Below are 21,331 nucleotides of genomic sequence, written 5' to 3'. Positions count from 1 at the left end.
AACAAGAATTACCTAGGACCAAATGAACTGATTTAACTATGGTTAATATTTTTAATGGTTATATATGGAAAACACTTTCTTTTTTATCTATCTTTAAACTTCAATTTAAAATATACTTTGTATAAATAATAATTTAAATAATATCTTGATCCAGTATCCTCAGAATTCCAGGGGAAAAATAATCTGTGAAAGATCTTAATGTAGGTTATAAGAAGCTACCAGAAAAATTAAAGAGCAATTCTGTAGAAAAATACTGAATATATTGATTGAACTTACCTAACTGAATATTTTTACTTTTTTATAAAGCAGTTTACATAGTTCCAATAAGAATCTTTTCCTTCCTATCAGGAAAAATTGGATAAATCAAATTGGTAACCATGACTACAAGAGAAATGTGACATTTAAAAAGAGAAAGCTTAAAATTAGGTTACAACAGGGAAAAAGGACTGTTCCTCAAATGTAGAAATGACTGCACCTCAAATGTAGAAATGACGCCTAGTAAGTCCTCCCAGAACCTAATTTAGTTATGTCTTCTATACTTCATACATTCCTAAGTTTAATAGGAGTAAGAATATCACTTCCCAACAGACCAGGACATTGACAAATATGGAAATCAGAACCATAAGACCCTAGTTTTAAGTACTGCAGGTGAACATTCATTGAGATGAATTAGATGGCTCTTGGTTCCTGATCTTGTAATCAAGCAGATAAATAATTACACTTTACAAAACATCTAGACAAAAGTTAATTCTTAAACCTCAAGTCAAATGTATGTAGTTTTCCTAACCAGACAATAGGGAAGTCTTTTGGTATTAAACAACTTCTCATTAGACCTGTGTAAATAAAGTATCAAGAAAAAAAATAAAGAATAAGATCATTAAACAAACAAAATCTGTATCTTAAGGGGCAGGAACTTGGCCACAGGAATGGTTATGGAAGAAAACTGACACTTTGTTTTGCCTTAACTTTGAGTGAGCATGTCCAGCAAGTTCCATACCTGGAAAGTAAATATAGGGGAGGGAGTACTGTGCACCCTTAAATTAAAAAAAAAAAAAAAAAAAAAAAAGGCATTTGTGGATCTAGTCCCCAAAATGAATGATTTCCTCTCTAACTTTGGCAATAATGATTATCTGAAAAAAACTGACAAACTCTAAAGATAAATAATTAATGTGAGAAAATGGCTGCTTCTTTGCCATGAAGAAGCTTACTGTAAACTTAGTAAATTTAGTAACTTTGCGGGGCTTTTAATTGTTAAATACTTTCTGAAATAAAACAGTCCTAAATCTAGACTCCTTCACAAACGTTTGCAAATACACTACTTTTTTAAATGATTATTTTTCTCTATTAGTGAGTGGATCATAAAACTACTTCTCTAAATAACATTTTAATTCTAGCTCCAGTAATCAAGCATATTGTCATTTTCTATAAATCTCCTCCATTGAAGGGCTCCCTATGGCTGCACCTAGCTGCCTCTTAAATATTCATGCCTGACTAATTGATTCATCAATTGATTGAAGTCAGAGAAGAAAAATGTGCCACAAAAAATTGCTAACCATTTTTTGTATTTAATCTCATTTAACCCTCACAACCATCCTACCAGGTAGGTGGTACCACCATTTTATATTAATGCAGCTGGGAGATTCTAAATGCCCTGATCCCAATATAAAATTACTGTTCTTTCCACTTCACCATATTATTGATTTTAGGAAAATTCTTTTTCTTTCTTCATTTTTGCTATCTTCCAACTTTTAAATCACTTAAGTTTGGTGGGAAAGTAAAGAATTACACAAAGATAAAACACAAAATAATTATGTCATTCCATATTTTCAAAACTTTATTAATTTGTATACATTATGCCCTTCAGAGTTATATCTTAGAAACTTATTAATAGGTAAGCAATGGTGTTTCCTTGTTTTCTTCTATTTTGTAATGAATGAGATGGAAGAATTTTTTCTAAAATTTGACTCACAATTTATAATTTTTCATATGCAAGTGCCTGTCAAATCTTTTGACAATTTATCCAGTGGGTGCTTAAGTAAATTATGTATTTAATTATTTTTTAAAAAGTCTGACATCTGTGGATAATCATGAGTTAAAGGAAAAGAGGAACTAGCATACCTTACTTCTCTTTCTTGCACGCCACCTAAGGCAAAAGGGTTCTAGTCTTTCAATAAGCAAATATTTATTGCCTATTAAGGAAGTCAATGTGGAAAGCAATCTTACTCTTTTAATAGTGGCCTTATCATTCCTAATTAGATGGGGTTTTTCTTTAAAATGTGACAGTTGCCACACATGTCAATAAGATGTAATTCCTAACTGCAGAAAGTTTATGAAGCACTACACAACTATAAACATAGAAATAGAAAGGAATAAATGCCTTTAAGTGAGACAGGAAGTAAAGCAGAGTCAAAGAAAAGAAATTAGAAAACTTTCAGCTGAAAATAACAACATCCTTTATTAGTTTTATTATGTAGGCACCATGGCAGCAGTGACTCCTACAATATCAAGGATCTTATGTCATATACCAGAGAGCTATTCAGACTTCTCCTAACACACTACCTTCTTTCTCATTTCTGATACCCTGAACACCCTATTTATTTCCTTTACTGAGAATATCCTTCTAATTCATCCCTTAAAATACAATTCCCCTAAGATTTCCTTGATCTCCCCTATTACAGTTTCACTTTCTGTGCCTTACATGGTATGTTTTTTTACTTATATAGAAAACTGCTTTTAATTACTTATTAATCAGGTAAGTTTTACCTATATGCAAAGAATTTACAACCACAATCTTTTTACTTGTGTGTATTACAAAGTCCTCAAAAATCATATTTTCTATCTTCAAAATGTGTATTTCACACATATAGCTACAAACGAAAAATAAGATCTGGAAAACATGATAAAAACATAACTTTGGGGCACCTGGCTGGCTCAATCGGTGGAGCATGTGACTCTTGATCTCCCAAGTTGAGTGTAGAAATTACTTAAATGTAAAAAAAATTTTAAAAACACACACTCAACTTTGACACTGAAACAAGTAGTTCAAACAACTGTCATTACCCACAGTCCTTACCCACAATCTTTCACCCTTTTAAAATAAGCAAGTTAACTGATAAAGTTTTAAAATAGTAAACTGAATGAATGAATGAATGAATAAATAAATAAAATATTACACTGAGATTTTAATATTAAATTATAATTCTAATCTTGCAAAGCTAAACATGATTTTAATATGTTTGCAAAGGCAAGAAGAAAGGGGCAGTATTCCACCAAATAAGGTAAATATAATAACTAGAATCTCAACCACAAATCATGAATACAAAGCTCTCAAAATTCCACTTCAAAGGAAAATATAGAGGGGTGTGTGGGTGGCTCAGTCAGTTAAGCGTCTGACTCTTGATTTTAGCTCAGATCATGATCTTGGAGTCATGAGATCAAGTCCCATGTCAGGCTCCACACTGGGCAAGGAGCCTGCATCAGATTTTCGTTCTCTTGGGGCGCCTGGGTAGCTCAGTCGTTAAGCATCTGCCTTCGGCTCAGGGCGTGATCCCGGAGTCCTGGGATCGAGCCCCACATCAGGCTCCTCCGCAGGCAGCCTGTTTCTCCCTCTCCCACTCCCCCTGCCTGTGCTCCCTCTCTCACTGGCTCTCTGTCAAATAAATAAATAAAATCTTTAAAAAAAAAAAAAAAAAGATTTTCGCTCTCTCGCCCACTGCTTCTCCCCTATTCTCTCTCTCAAAAAAAGGAAGAAACCAAGGAAGACACAGTTTTAACCATAACTCTTAAAACAAAAAACTAGTTTTCAATATCAAATTATGAATTACTTTGAGAGACTACTTCTCCAGCTTACTTTTATAGCAGAAAGGGCTAGCTGTTCCCTAACAACCATTTCTTTCCTTTTATAAAATTCCTTAATTTTAACTGAGCACATGGTTATCCACCTAGATACTACATTAACCAGCCTTCCTTTCCCAACTGAGTATGTTCCAATGACTAAATTCTCACCCATAAAACATGAGTCAAAGTGATACATGCCACTTTCAGATCATGTTCTCAAAAGAATGAGGTGTGTACTCCCATTGCCCTTTCTCTCTTGCCCCTGGTAGGTAAACTGTGGAGTAGTCATGTTCAACCTGGAACCATACGTTAAGTCAAAGCCACCTTAAACCCTAAACAGTCTTTTTCTGTATTGTTACAGGAGAGAAATAAACATTTATCATCCTTAAACCATGGTAATAATCTCACAGAGCAGTTCAGGCTTTATTGCAATCCAATTAGTTCCTGACATTTAACACCTAAAAGGAAATAAGAGAAATTTTCAAAGACAGTCTCTTTTCTCTTCCACATTTTTCACTACTTCTTCCTTTTAAAACACTTAATCTAGTAAGGGCAATAAGGCAGATACACTCCTACTAAACTCCAAAGCCTTAGTTGAGAATGAGCTGAAGCAGTCACATCATTCACTGTTTCACCAACCTTTCTCCTGGTTCTCAAAATGGCAGATTCTATTCTCATCTTCTAGGTTTATCTTTTTATGAACTGGATGGCATTATCTTTGAGAATGACTGACTCAAGGAGAAATCCTTTAAGAGCTCTGTCAGTTCTGAGAATCACTGCCTTAACATTCGGGCAAATTCTCTTTAACATGTAAAAGTACCATAGAGTACTGGACACATAATTCCTAGGTACCCACCCAGAAAATAATTACTCCAGAGAGCACAGGGTTATACAAAGAAAGGGACAAAGAACTGTACAGTTAAGACATTATGACACTACTACCTCACATCTTACAAAGGGGCCCTCTCTCCCAAATTAAAGGGTTTATAGCTAATTATTCCTAGTTATTAAATTAAAAAATGACAAAATATTTTTATAATATTCTGAGAAATGAAAAACTGCAGACATGAATAAATGAATATTTCTCATGATAAAGTTAATAGGTCATCTTCATTTCTCAGACTTTCACATTCACCTAGGTCCAATTATAAAGTCTCTCAAGAAAGTATTGTCTACTGTACCCTTAGGCTTATCACATTTTTTGGAAAGTGGCCAAGGAGATGCCTGAGTCATTCTCTTAAAGACTCAAAAATGCAAATGATCAAAATTCAAAAGTGAAGACATTCACATTGTACAAACAAGCACTGGTGCCCTAGTCTTCTCATTTTGCAGACATTAAAAAATGAAAATGCTGCCCAGCACTCATACTCTCTATCTCCAATACAAAATGGGTTTCCACCATGTAACTCGAAGAATATATAAACAAAATTTAATTTTTCGGAATTCACTTTTCTGTTTTAACAAGATAAAATGACTGGTTAAACCACTGACTTACTCTTCAGATTTCAGGACAATCTGAAAAGAACACCGCAAAATCATTTTTAAAGTCTTGGGTTCTGTAAAGAACATAACAAGGTCAAATGGGCAAGAAATTCAAAAGAGAAACTCCACTAATGGATAGGTAATTTCTAGATACCCTAGGGAACTTACAGGGACTATGGCTTCCCAGAGGTGCTTGGTCATTTTTTTTATTTGTACTCTACTATACATTATGTTAAAAACATCACCTAATTTTCATCCATAATACACCCCACATGTGACTCCCTTGAGAAAGTACATATGCCCATGTATGAATCTTCCATATACCTCAAAACTTAAAAATTACAATAGAAACCTTTCTAACCTAAATTATACAGTTCTTTGCCTTCTTGAACAAGTTAAATTAAATATTCTCTATGATCCAGAATCATTAATAAGATCATCAATTACCATAATGAACATGTTACAAATACTGACTCAGCTTTAGGAATACTAATTCCCAAACTACATGACCTCAAAACTAAGTTTTTAAATTCTTGCTTCTAACACTTGAAACCTGACCCCTCTTCACTATCATGATGCTAGCCATCACTTCTTGCTCCTATCCATATATGTTTCTACAGTAGCACTTCTCCTGTCCCTATTTTACTATTCCTCAACTATTATAGTCTAAAAAACCAAGTATCATAATTTGTCAGAACTAGAAAAAGTTTTCAAGAGCAAAGGTCACATAAAAGAAGTAAAATATGCAAATTTCTATAAGCGGCTTTGCTTGAAAAAGACCCAAAAATGGGAGGGAATTTTTCATTTAAAAAGTTTGGTAGGGGCGCCTGGGTAGCGCAGTCGTTAAAGCGTCTGCCTTCCGCTCAGGGCGTGATCCCGGCGTACCGGGATCGAGTCCCACATCGGGCTCCTCTGCTATGAGCCTGCTTCTTCCTCTCCCACTCCCCCTGCTGTGTTCCCTCTCTCGCTGGCTGTCTCTCTGTCACATAAATAAATAAAATCTTAAAAAAAAAAAAAAAAAAAAAAAAAAGTTTGGTAAAAGCCAATAATATCTTAAGAATTAATTTCTACCTATTTCCTAGAGTTATTTTCATGGAAGCCAATCAGCACAAAGAATAGATTTAATGGACAATGAATTTATACTAGTATATTAGGAAAACATCCTTACGAGAGAATAACATATAGTGACCAAAGAAACTAAAAATAAAAATGTTTAACTTTATTATATTATTAGGTTCCATCCTGGCCAGAAAAATGAATAACTTTTCAACATTTCTCTATTAAAAAAAAAAAAAGTCTATGTTAAAGAAAAATTTTGGTTTCAAATACTGTAGAACACTTTAACTTGCCAACCTATTTTCCCACTTCTAACTTCATACTTGCACTATTTTCATATCACCATGTCCTAAGGCAGATTAAAAATAGAAATGCAGTCCTATATCCTCTAACAACTTATCCCTATTAACATTATATCAGCACTAGGAAACAAGTAAAATAACACCTTAATGAAAAGTAACATATCACAAATTTTCCCAGTGTTCTTAAAAAAAAGGACATTTTGTGGAATCTGCAGGAATTGTGTTCTATTCATGAGTTAAAAAAAAAAAAAACAGTATAAAGATGTAAACTCACCCCAATTTAGGTTTAATGCAATCCTAAACAAAACTTCAAATAACTGGTTTTTTAAAAACTTAACCAAATGAATCTAAAGTTCGTAGGCAAAAACAGAGAAGACTAGCTAAGAAAACTCTGAAAAAAAATTATAAGTATTGCCCCTCCACATATTTATATAGTCTACAGCACTACGGCAAATAAAACAATACAGTACTGCTGTATGAATAAGGCTAGACAGTGCTTGCTGACCTGCTCTTAGGTTTTATACTACATATTCCCGTCAACAGTTGATGAAAACTATAACTCTTAACCCAGAAAAAGGCACATATGCACACTCACATAAAGTTGTATACATCAAGGAATCCATGGAAGAATCTACCAAGGAATCCTCTTAAAGCCTATCTATAGGAACTCCTGAGACCAATGGACCCCAAGTTAAATATCCCTAGTAAATGAAGCAGAACTATAGCTCAAATCTAGTAACTTATGACTAAAAATAGTAACTCAAAGCAGTAAGAAAAGAGATCAACATAAAATTCTAAGAAAACTAGATATTTGGAAAAACTGGAAACTAGCAACACATCCTCATATAATACCGCAAAATAAACTCCATACAGATCAAAATACATTTTTTAAGATCCTTACAGTATGTAGAAAAAATAAACAAAATAGGTGAACATTTAGTTTATCCCACAACAGGTCATATTTTCTAGGCAGAGAAGTCCTGGAAGAAATCACAAATAAGAAAAAGCAGTGCATTACTACATAAAAATGGCAAACTTCTGAATATATAAAACCGTAAGCAATTTTAATAGTAATAAACTAAAAAAAACCTGCCAAAAATATGAATAGCAAAATATGGACTATATCCATAAATAGTCACCAACAGGAAAAACATTAAAAAATAGAAAAATACATAAAAAAGCCTCAAACAGCTAATTCACAAAAGTGAGAAAAATGCATTCATAAACATTAAAAAGCTGAATTTCATTAGTTATCAAAAAGAAAAAAAAATTAATGAGCCACTACTTTTCAGCCACCAAATTGATGGTGGTATGGGAAATGCTTTTCAAAAAAACCAAGCTTTTATTAATTGTGTAAATTACTTTAAAAGCCCTTTGAAGCAGTAATTTCAAAGAAATATAAGATGCAGTTCATGACTCATGTGCAAGGATGTTCACTGTAGCATTATTTATAACAGGGAAAAAGGCAACTAACAAATGGTCAATGAAAGAAATATTTAGTAAGTCACAGTACATTCTTATTAGAGATAACAATATCACATAACCACTTAAAATCATCTGAAGAATATCTGATGATTTGGGATATTTTCACAACATAATATTATGTAGCCATTAAACATTTTTAAAAGAATATTATATATTTAAAAAACATCAAAGTATTATTAAAAGAATAAGGAAATGGGAAAAGAACAGAAATGAAATTATGGCCCAAATGAAAAACTAATCAATATTTATTGAACAATCCATATTTATTGATTGATTGATCAGCCATGGAAAAATAACAAAAATCTCCAAAACATTTAGAGTTTACTTCTAAATGTTGCTAATTCTCAACACTTTCCAAATGTGCTATAATAAGTAAAAAAAGTTTTTAAATATATGTATCATATATTCAAATCACGATTTTAAGGAAAAAGATAATTTTAATGGTTTATGGCTTAATCAAACCTTTTTGTCTAAACTACATTTTATATTTAAAATCTACAAAACTAAAAAGGTTTTAAATGACCCCAGTAACTTAGTATTCGTTCGTTAAGTAATCTAGTCTTAATGTTATATATGTTGCATATGTGCCAAAATTTTGTGGTTTCATAACTACCAAACTAAAATTTCAAAACATGCTTGTTACTGAAAGAACAATAACAAACAAATAGTGGCCATTCAGACAATTCACTGATCTTAGTTTTAAGTTCATAGAAGTATATTTGCCTTTCTAACAGCAAAATTATCTTACTAAGAAATATTTACATTATACATTATGTTCCTCAGTGTTTTCAAGTACCTCTTACAATCTTCAGCATTAACCTAAGAGGCAATCATTTGTATATTCAAATGAAAACATAAGCTTAAATACACAAACCAAAATACTTCACTTTTCTGGAAATGCAAAGTGTACCATGCCCTAAGATCAGAGTTCTTTTCTTTTCTTAAATATGTATGTGTATATAAATACACATACAAACACACAGATATACAAAATACAACGTATTTTCAACTCTAAACATCTGAAACAATGTCCCAGGAAGTGGGGGAAGGGTGTGCTGGGTAATCCACCCCACAAGTATAAAAAGGGAAGAGATTACACAACTGCCCTCTAAATATATTTCTGTGTACAGGAGTCCAGAGGTCCAGGAATTATGTGAACGGCTAATTTCCTGTTGAGAAAAAAGAATTATCTTTCCTATCACTCCATTCTATCTCATATGTGACGTCATTTTTTAAAAATCCACCAACCAAAACTATTCCTTTCAATTACATCTACTTAATACTAATGGTACTTGCTTTGGGCAAGAAAAACGTCCCTAACCAACCATTATAAGTACTAGCCACTTCTTCATTTGACAGATGACTGATTTAAACTTAGTGTTCTATAACTAACCAAGAAACCAATTATTGTACACACAAACCACAGGTGAAGTTTATGAAAACCAGTTACAAGCTTTTAGCCCAGTAAGAAATAATTTGCACAATAATAGAATTATATCAAATTGTGTAACACTCATCCCAGGGGTGTTATGTAAGATTTAAATATAGTGACACAACCACTTTAAACTAAAATAATCAGTAGCATACTTACAATTACCTTCTTTAAGAAAAAAAAACTAGGAACACTAAGAAATCAAACACAACTGTATCTCATACACATGTATATGGGGCAGTTTTTTTTAAAGAATCAACTGATTTTTTTTCATTGATGGTTAACTTCATTTCCTCATAAAGGCCTCAGTTCAGTTAGTTCTTTGCAGAATTCTTGGTAAGAAAAATTTACCAACCAAGTGTTATTTCACATATCATAACAAATAAAATGCTAAAAAAAAAAAAAAAAAAGACTTAATTGTAAAAGTCAGAGTAACAAAAATGACCAAACTGAAGCCCTTATGGACAAGAGATCAGAGACTGCAAAATCTAAAACTCAAATGCAAGTAGGATCAGAAGCACACAAACTGATAAAATTAAGGCTTCATTAACTTAGATTGAGATATGATTCTTCCAATGCCCCTTCCCCCTCATATTTCCAAAACTCAAACTGTTTCTATTTTGTAAACATTCCCTGATAACAGAACTGGTAAAAATAGGGTTAAAAATGTATTTGCAAATGTGCAGTTCAATTAAATGTACTTCCCCTGAGACCACCACTAGGTGCTGATCTTTATCTCCCTAAATATAAACTTGACCCAGCATTACCCTAAAAGTGAAATTATAATCGAGAACCACAAGTGACAATCATTTTTACAGAAAATTAAGTTTACAGCTTCTCAGAGAATCGGAAAAATATAAAAAGAGTTTGAGGTCGATAGAAGAGTAAAACACAAGAGAAACGTCTTCCTTGAAAAATGTGGGAATTGGAGGATAAGAAAATGAAACTCCTCAAGAACGAGGAAAATTAAATCTAGAACCCAAATGGCGTCCAACAAGAACATTAGATCTTGAAAATGAATATTGCGCTTGCGCAGCCACCGCCCCGCCAGCTGCACAACTGCAGCTAGAGCCCGACCCCGCAAGATCACGTGCTCCCATGCAGCGCCCGCCCGCAGCTCCGCAACCGCGCAGGCGCACACACATCTCCCGCAGCCGCCATAATGCGGTCTTGACTCTTCATAAATACAATAGTAATTTAAGAAAATGTGGTTATAACAGCCCCTAGGAGTCACATATACCTTTCGGGGCGGGAGATGAGGGAGGGGGAACCAAGTTCCTTCCTACAGAGCCGTTCCGCGCAACCGTCCTCAACGCGGCCGCTTCAGTATCGCGCGCTTCAGTCGCCGCGCCGCCGCTGCCGCCGCCGCCTCCGCAGATTCAAAAACAAACCCGCTTCTCCCTTGCACGCGCCGGGGCCGTTATGCAAATTAATGTAGGCGGGGCTACATGGTCGTAATATTTGCCACGCCCATGGTACTAACAGCCAATAGGCTCACGGATCAGCCGTTCCCCATGCAAATCTCCTGGTTTTTTATTTGAATGAGGGAAATTGGCCACGCCTCCTGCCTTGGAAAGGAGAAGGAAGTCTGAGGTGGTGGCGCTGCGCCTTTCAGTTGCAGTGCGAGGTGTGTTTTGAGTGGAGCTTCGCTCAACCAGTGAGTAGCACTTTATTAGCGCCCTCTATGAGCCTTAGGAAAGAAGGAAGGGATTAGGTAGGTGAGAGTTAAAGAGCTGAGAGAAAGATTTTCGAAAAAGGCTGAAGTATATTAGTTCATCATTTATATTAAAAATTCACAAAATATACTTTAAACTGTAAGTAATGAGAGAATGGCAAAAACACATCTTTTTTTTTTTTTTTCAGTTTTGTGCCAGAGCTAGCACTTCCAGTCAGACCCTTCCACCGGAAGTTGTATCCCTTATATGAAATTTTGTATTGGGACCGAATCCTTAATGAAGGCCATGAGATGTAGTGGAGAAGGTGCTACTCAGTTTGTTGGGAGATCTGGGCTCACATCCAAGTACTCCTGTCTTCTTGCCTGTTTCTTGGAACACGTGTGTTAACACAGTTTTCTCATCTCTAAAACGGTGGTAATGCCTGTGATTCAAATCGGTTAAGAGAGCTCAATGATAGGATAAATGTAAAGGTGTTTTGCAAAGCAAGAAGAGCCTGACAAATAGATAGGGTTTGGTTATCTTGTTTTTTAATGTAATTTTTCTCTTCAATTAATCTATTCATTCAGTTTTTATTTAGCAATCACTCTTCTAGAACTATATTAGGTGACTGTCCTCCAGAAATCTATGCTAGAGGAAACGAAAGGAAACAGGACATTTTTGTAAGTAATAAGAAATTAGTGGAGGGTGGTTAATACTTATTTTTATAATTTGGGTCTTTCAATTTAGTTGAAATACTGGGTAGCTTTAGGAGAATCACCTAATACAGAGTTGGACAATCAGTAATGCCTTCCTAGAAAGCGTGAACTCCAAGATGAAAATTGATTTAAAAGATTTTTTGCCTAAAAGCTGAACTTTATTGTAGAACAATGAGGGATCACTTGAAAAGTAGTAAGTCAGGAAATAACACAGATTTGCATTGCTTCATTGCTAAATTTTGTAAAGTACTTTACACAGAACATAGTATATGATTGTTCAAAAAAATCACAAATACAGGCTCAATTATAACATTACATATTATAATTTATTTAGTACATACGTGCTCAGTTATAAAATACTCAACAAATTGCTAATATTAATATCGATATTAAAAGCTTCACTCTAGGGGCGCCTGGGTGGCGCAGTTGTTAAGTGTCTGCCTTCGGCTCAGGGCATGATCCCGGCGTTTTGGGATCGAGCCCCACATCAGGCTCCTCTGCTGGGAGCCTGCTTCTTCCTCTCCCACTCCCCCTGCTTGTGTTCCCTCTCTCGTTGGCTGTCTCTGTCAAATAAATAAATAAAATCTTTAAAAAATAAAATAAAATAAAAATAAAAAAATAAAAGCTTCACTCTATAATAGTAAGACAAATGGGATTGGAATAATAGAGCCCATCAGGTTTCACTTTGTATGTTTTCTATAAACAAAAAAGAACCATGTTTATAATAGTTCATTCTCAATTGTTTAGACCAACGGCAAAGGGGGAAATAATTCAGCATTAACTCACCAGTTAGTTAATTTTCATAAATATGCTCAAATTCTAGACTTGCCTCCCTAAGACTCTAACTAGACAGCTTTATTGTATTTGAATCTCCCCAAATATACTCAACCACACATTTATAGTCTCTTCAGCCATTCCACCTGCTGGTTGATCTAACCAATCATTGATTGTTTCATTCAACAAGTACACTATTATGTACTCACACCCTATTCTAGGCACTAAAGATGCCCAGAGGAAATGACACTCCCTGTAATGGGGAAAGACACGTATATACAGATAAACATTATTAAATCATTACTATCAGAGCACCTGGGTGGCTCAGTCAGTTAAGTGTCTGCCTTCAGCTCAGGTCATGATCCCAGGGTCCTGGGATTGAGCCTCACATCAGGCTCCCTGCTCATCAGAGAGTCTGCTTCTTCCCCTTCCTCTGCCTCTATGCCTCTACCTCCTCCCCCCCCCACTCATGTGCTCTCCTTGGCTCGGCTCTGCTCTCTCTCTCAAGTAAATAAGTAAAATCTTAAAAAAAAAAAAAAAAGAGAAAAAAAGAAATCATAACTACCATGAAGATATATGCTAAATATAAAAGAAATACAGAACAAGAGGACCTAAATCTTCCTCATAGAATATAGGAAAATTTCTTGCCTGTTTCTTACAATAAGTGTGCTGCTTGACCTGACTCATAATGAAGAGCTTAAAGTGACCATCAGCATAATATAAAGGAAAGAGAATTAAAGTTACGTAAAACAGAAATGCAAAATATTTCTCATTCCCTATGGCACTAGGCACTGGCCAATCAGAAGGGAAGCAGACTTGAAGAACTTCTACTTTGTCAGATGTTAATCCTTTAGTTGTAGGATTGTGAAGAGGTCCCGGGCTTTTTCAGCTGGGGACCTAAGCAGACTGGATGGTAGGAGGAGTATTCAGAGGTGGGGCAGCTACTTACCAATCAGTACTGAAGGATTTCCATATTTTATCCACCATTTTAGCCTTATTTATACAGCAGACTGAATATTCTAGGAAAAAAATGCTGTAGTAAAGCAAAATTACAGAAGTTTTCACCAAAAAAATCCAAAAAACAAAAACCTAAAATAATAAACATAAATGAATTTCAGTTATAGCTCTTAAGCAGCAATTGAACAAGGAAAATAGAACTTTTGAAAAGCAGCATAAGCTTGAAAAAGGAACAGCTAATGAGGAAAACTGAAGTTTCTAAGTACTACAAAATGAGACCACCTAATGTAGTGATTACAAAAATGGGCTTTGAAAGCTTACTACCTGAATTGGAATCTTGTTGCTACTTCTTTACTGCTGCACAGTCTAAACTTCTCTATACAAATGGTTCCCAAAATATGAAATGAGCATGATAAAAAATAACCTCTGTCTGCTGAGGTTTTTATGAAGATTAAATTCTAGTAAAACACTTCAAACAATACTGAATATATAGTAATATCTCGGTAAGTGGTCAGCTAATAGTAATCATCCTCATGGTGGTAGTAGTAGTAGTAATAATAGTACTTGTCAGAATGGTAAAAGTGCAGACATAGCTAAGCTGAAGTAGTTTCTATCTGTACATCCTACACTATCAAGAAGAAATATGAATTAACCTGATAATTATTTTATTATTGTTCTCTAATTTGCAGAGAAGTTTAGTGAAGTGTTAAGTAGATAACTCTGGGAAAACTCAAGAGGCAATTTTGGGAATAGGAAATGTGGGATATAGGATTCTAGGTTGATGTCCACTTCTTTGTGTCCATACCATGTATAATCCTCTCCCCTGAAGTATGGCAGAACCCATGATTTACTTCTAGGCAGTAGAGTATGGCAAAGGTGAATGAATTTTGCAGATGTAATTAAAGTCTCAAATAAATTGATTTTGAGTTAACCAACCAAAAAGGAGATTACTTGGGTAGACCTGTCTTAATCTGGAAAAAGCCCTTTGAAAAGGAGGTGGGCCTTCCCTGAGGAGAGAGTTTCTCCTTGCTGGCTTGACACAGTAAGCAACTATGTTGAAGAAACCAACATGGAAATTTACTAAATTGGCCTGTGGAATCTGTGGGTAGGCTGAGATTGGGCTTCAGCCAACAGGCAGGAAAAAGCCAGGACCCTCAATCACATACCCATAAGGAAATACATTCTATACATAAACCAAATGAGCTCTAAAGCAGGTTCTTTATCAGATAACACTCAGATGAAAATACCAAATAATACCTTGATTGTAGCCTTGTGAGACTATAAGCAGAAGATCCATCTAAATCATACAGAAAATCCTGACCCACAGAAACCAAGATAATAGATGCATGTTTCTTTAAGTTACTAAATTTGTGATAATTTGTTAATTGGCAATAGAAAACTAATACAGGAAGCCATCAGAGAAGGGAAGGGGTATCTAAACCATTTTCCAAGGTATATAGGCACTCTAAATGAATGAGAAAAATATTTAGAAATACTTAAATATTAGAAGATATTTAACTGGCAATCAAGAAAAAGGATAGAATCAGTCCTATAATTATACCTCTGCAAGAGGGGCCTCTTTTCTGGTCCCCATATTTTAGTGGACCCTATATATCATAAACATACATACACAGATTTACAAGAACACACAGATGCCTTTGTTGCTCAGAATCTGACACTCAAGAGTACCATAATGGTAACTGTGACCTTAAAACATCTGCTCTACTAATATTACTGAAGGCCTCAGGGGAATGCTTCTCCATATTTTTTGCTACGTGTCCTCAAAACAAAAAGCAATTGTCAGAATACTATGGAGTTCAGTGGATTGAGACACACACACAACTTCAGAGTATGTAATGATTTGAGCAGCAAGATGAATTTTAAAAATTAACTTTTCAGATCCTTCCTCTCTCTTAGTACAGATTTTTCCTTAACAGTCATTTGCCAGTAATGTCAAGCCTCCATTTTCTTGCTTTTTTTCATGTTCCAGTTTGTGGTTCTGTAGGTACTCAGAACTTATTACAATATTCTCAACATTTGTACTTAGCTTCTGGAAAACTTTTCAAAATATCAAATAATCCATATTAATCCATATTAATCATATATTTGTATATCATACATATAGATGTTGATGTAATATAATGAAATATGATATTCAATTTTTAAATTAGCAACTAAATTACATTGAGTTCAAGAACTATAAATGATTTCATTTAATAAAAATATTTTGATCCTGAACAATCAGTGGATCAAAGATGAAATCAAAAGAGAAAAAAATACCGTAAGACAAACAAAAATGGAAATACAATATACCAAAGCTTATGTGATGCAGCAAAAGCAGTTCTAAGAGGGAAGTTCATAGCAATAAATTTCTGCATCAAGAAACAGGAAAAATCTCAAACAACCTAACTTTACATGTCAAGGAACTCAAAAAAGTTGAATAAACAAAGCCCAAAGTTAACAGAAGGATGGAAATAGCAAAGATCAGAGTGGAAATAAATGAAATAGAGATTGAAAACAGAATAGAAAAGATTAATGAAACTGAGAGCTGGTTTTCAGAAGATAAACAGAATTGACAAAACTTTATCTAGATTCACTAAGAAAAAAATACTCAAACAATATCCAAAATGAAAGAAGAGATGTTACAACTGATACCACAGAAATACAAAGGATCATAAGACACTACTGTGAATAATTATACACCAAGAAGTTGGACAACCTAGAAGAAATTGATAAACTCCTAGAAATATGCAATCCATTAAGAATGAAGCGTGAGGAAATAGAAAACCTGAACACTTTGATTACTAGTAAGGAGAATTACTAATCAAAAACCATCTGACAGGGGCGCCTGGGTGGCACAGTTGTTAAGCGTCTGCCTTCGGCTCAGGGCGTGATCCCGGTGTTCCGGGATTGAGCCCCACATCAGGCTTCTCTGCTAGGAGCCTGCTTCTTCCTCTCCCACTCCCCCTGCCTGTGTTCCCTCTCTTGCTGGATGTCTCTCTCTGTCAAATTAATAAATAAAATCTTTAAAAAAAAAAAAATCTGACAACAAAGCCCAGGACCAGATAGCTTTACTTGATGAATTCTACAAAACATTTAAAAATGAATTAAGGAGTGCCTGGGTGGTTCAGTCAGTTAAGCATCCAATTCTTGATTTCATCATAGGTCATAATCTCAGGGTCATGAAATCAAGCCCTGCATCAGGCTCCATGCTCAGCAGGAAGTCTGCTTGAGATTCTGTCCCTCTCTCTCTCCCTCTGTCCCTTCCCTCACTCACATGCATGCGCTCTCTCTCTCAAATAAATAAATCTTTAGAAAATCCATAAATAAAAGTGAATTAATATCAATCATTATCAAAATCTCTCAAAAAACAGGAGGGAACACTTTCAAACTCCTTTTACAAGGCTAGCATTATCTTGTAACAAAACCAGAGAAAGACACCACAAGAAAAGAAAATTAACAGACCAATACCCCTAATGAACAAAGATTGCAAAAGTCCTCAGCAAAATATTAGCAAACCAAATTCAATAATACGTTAGAAAGATCATACACCATGATCAAATGGGATTTATTCCAGGGATGCAAGGATGGTTCAATATCTGTAAATCCATCAATGAGATATACCACATTAAAATGGGCAAAAATCATACGATCACCTCAATAAATGCAGAAAAAGCATTTGACAAATTCAACATCCATTTATGATAAAAACTCTCAATAAAGTAGGTATAGAGTAAATTTACCTCAACATAATAATGGCCATCTATGACAAGTCCACAGTTAACATCATCCTCAACAGTGAGCAGCTGAAAGCTTTTCCTTTAATTAGGTACAAGACAAAGATGCCCACTCTTGGCACTTTTATTCAACATAGTATTAGAAGTCCTAGCCAGAACAATTAGGTAAGAAAAAGAAATAAAGTCATCCAAATCACTAAAGAAATAAAACTGTCACTATTTGTAGATAACATAAGATCATATATATATATATGATATATATATATATATATCATATATATATATATCATATATATGTGACATAATATTACATATATATCCAAAAGAACTCCTCCAAAGAACTGTTAGAATAAATGGATTCAGTAAAGTTGCAGGATACAAAATCAATATAGAAAAAATGTTGCATTTCTATACACTAATAACAAACTATTAGAATGAGAAATTTAAAAAGAATCTCTTTTACAATTGTATCAAAAAGGATAAAATACCTAGGAATAAATTTAACCAAAGAGGTGAAAGATTTTACACTGAAAACTATAAGACATTGATGAAAAAAATTAAAGAAGATACAAATAAATGGAAAATATTCCACATTCATGGAGTGGAAGACTTGATATCATTAAAATGTCCAGACAACCCGAAATAATCTATAGATTTACCACACTCCCTATCAAAATTCCAATGACATTTATCACAGAAATAAAGCAAAATTCCTAAAATTTGTATGGAACCATCAAAAAAACACAAATAACCAAAGCACTCTTAAGAAAGAAGAACAAACCTGGAGGCATCATGCTTCCTGATTTCAAATCATATTACAAAGCTAAAGTAATCAAAACAGTGTGGTATTGGCATAAAAACAGACACATCTTTTCTATCTCTCCTATAGAACTTAATTTGTAGTGAAAAAGGCACCAAAAACTGTGGGCAGAAAGAATGCTCTATCCTTGGAGGAGGAGCAGGAAGACATGCTAGGCCTCATACTACATCTTCAGGAGAAACAGAAACATTTCTGAAGTCCATACCCCAAGACCTAAGTTTACAGTGGCTATTTACAGCTATTAGTCTGAACATCATAGAATGCTCACCTCCTGTACCGACCACCTCATGCCAAAACGACTTTATTTTTTTTTTAAGATTTTATTTATTTATTTGACAGAGATAGAGACAGCCAGCGAGAGAGGGAACACAAGCAGGGGGAGTGGGAGAGGAAGAAGCAGGCTCATAGCGGAGGAGCCTGATGTGGGGCTCGATCCCATAACGCCGGGATCACGCCCTGAGCCGAAGGCAGACGCTTAACCACTGTGCCACCCAGGTGCCCCAAAACGACTTTATTTTTAAAATAATAGTACAATACTCCTGGGAGAGCTATAAGAGACAGATTCTCCCTGGGAAGCAGTGAAAAGGAAGACGCATATGATCAAAATAAAAAACACAGTTAACAGAGATGAAGAATGTTTAGATGAGCTCATTGGTAAACTCAACACAGGGAAGCAAAGAATCAATAAACTTGAAGATAGATCAATAAAAATTACCCAAAATGAAATGCAAAAAGAAAAAAACAAAAGAAAAACAGAACAGACTATTCAAGAGATGTGAGACTCTACCCCAGACTGTCATGTCATCAATCTCCACTTCTATTCATTGTCCCTGACCATCTAGCCATATGTCAGCAATTGCCCATGAATTAATATAGATCCATACTTCTGGTGAGCTGTGGTCTAGATACAGTAGACAGCTAAATGTACCACTTGAAATTCTGCCCAATGAGAGGATTATCCTTCACCAGTATTCAAGTCCACCGCAGAGTAGCATTGTAATACTGCAGTAATTCAGTTTCAGGTGGTGTCAGCTATACTTCATAATCATCTTTAAACCAGGCCCGATTTTTTTTCTTAGCTATAGGAATTCCCAATGCATTCATAGGTACAAATTGGAAGAAAGGAAGCAGTGTAGCAAGAGATGGAGCTGGGACTCCTACAACTTACTTTTTCCTGTAGGAGTATCTCATGGCCCATGTAGATTTATAATAGAGTGCTGTTGGGCAAACTTCATTTTATGGTTGATAAGTCATACAACACTCAGCTCATGATGGGCAGCTTGGGTCACATGGTAACTTGGTGGCTTGTGGTCAAGTTATCAGTCTGTATTAGGGCCAATAATAGGACAAAAACCTTTTCCCAAAAGACAGTAGTCATCTGCAGAAGATAGTGTAGCTTTGCTTCAAAATCCTATAAGAGTCTGCCAAAGACTCCTACAGGATAAGACAGTGTCCTTATCTACCATAGATAGCACAAGCACAATCATATCATCTGGATTATATGGCTCAAATGGCAGAGCAGACTGTGCAGGAGCCTACATCTGATGCTGAGATTCCTCTAGGATCCACATCAAACCAGTAACCTTTCATGTTACCCAGTAAATGGATGAGAGTAGTATATGCAACTATAGTTTATGTTGCTAATCCAAAGAGACCCAACAGTCACCATGTCTCTTTCTTCCTGGTGCAACTTGGAGCAACTTGTCCTTTATCTTGGAAGAGATACCTTCCAAGTCCATACCCTGGATACTGGATCCTATAAGGTAACCAACACAGGAAAGGTCATTACTGGTTCTTCAGACAGAGAAGATTAATTTACACAGACAGAACACAAAAGCCTTCCTAATGCAAAAGATGCTTAGCAAAATTCAGGTCCTTAGCCTCATTGTAATCTTCACTATGTTCCCACCCCAATTCTCCCACTACTTCCCAATCAATACCCTAACATTACTATAAGAGACCATATGGCGTTATGAATTCAATTTGCATTGTAGTTTAGCCATCCACATGATAAGACTTTGGGCTGGGTCAGGAATCTTGTTACTCTGCAACTAAAAGAGATGAAGGTTTGTTTTAGGGCAGTCATAGGAGCCATCTAGTTCCTTACCTGGATCTAAAGCTAGAATTTAACACTCTGAACTTGTTGTTGTTGTTTTTCTTCAAGTTCTACAGTGCACCTAGAAGCAAGCAGCCAACAATATTATTTTTCCTCTAAGATAATCTGTGGCAAGAGCTATATTTATAGGCACTTCATTGCTGGTGACAAGATCAAGCATTAATGCTTGCAATGGTGCAAGCATTAATAATTTAAGCAACTCTTTTGCCACTTCATGTGATAAGATACCATTTTACCACTGGCAACAGTGTCATTAATTCTAAATTTAGGCAGATCGGAGGATCAAGTCTAAAGTCCCATCTTCATATTTCTATTTCTCTAGGCCAATTTCCAGTACCAATAACAGTATCAGCTATAGTTTAGTTAGAAGAGCAGAGACCCTAATGAGTCTTATGGACTAAGAGATATATTATAGGATTTGAACCTTCTATACCCGTAGTAGGAGCTGGGGAAATAACAATTCGAGGAGAGGTAGTTAGAGGAACAGAGGAGTTACCAACTAATTAATGTGAAAAGTCAATCATATATAGCTGCCTAAGTGGGACTGCAAAAGGAAAGCTATTGCTTTGGTGTCATTATTACCACTGTGAGTCCAAATCAAGTGTTTGTTTCTCATCAGGTTTGGCAGATAGGAAGACAAGGTGGAGGTGAAGTAGAGGAGAGCAAGGACAATCTGGAACTTATAAGCTTTTTTTTTTTTTCTTTTTAAAATCATATCTGACTAGGATGACCCTCAGAGAGTAATGACCAGTACTTCACTGCAGCCTTCTGAAATACATTTCAAATCATAAAAAAGAGACCTGTATATTATTTTGTTTTATTTTATTTTATTTTTTTAAGTAGGCTCTATGCCCAGCTTAGAGCCCAATGTGGGGCTTGAACTCATGACCCTGAGATCAAGACCAGAGCTGAGATCAAGAATCGGATGCTTAACCAACTGAACCAACCAGGCATCCCCAAAA

The 21,331-nt window shown here is 35.2% G+C and overlaps 1 protein-coding gene across 1 annotated transcript in view; it reads right to left on the bottom strand.

Annotated features, from left to right (window-relative positions):
* ATF7IP (activating transcription factor 7 interacting protein) overlaps positions 1-10,992 on the bottom strand; it is a 113,692-nt gene extending 102,700 nt beyond the window's left edge. The window contains exon 1 of the mRNA XM_026502378.4: positions 10,835-10,992. The gene's annotated coding sequence lies outside the window, so the exon portion shown is untranslated. The remainder of the gene's footprint in view (positions 1-10,834) is intronic.
* Positions 10,993-21,331: the final 10,339 nt, after the last annotated feature.

Source organism: Ursus arctos, unplaced genomic scaffold (genome assembly GCF_023065955.2).
Source record: "Ursus arctos isolate Adak ecotype North America unplaced genomic scaffold, UrsArc2.0 scaffold_26, whole genome shotgun sequence".
NCBI lineage: Eukaryota > Metazoa > Chordata > Mammalia > Carnivora > Ursidae > Ursus > Ursus arctos.
Note: the sequence above shows the minus strand (reverse complement) of the source record. Positions and strands in the feature narration are given on the sequence as shown.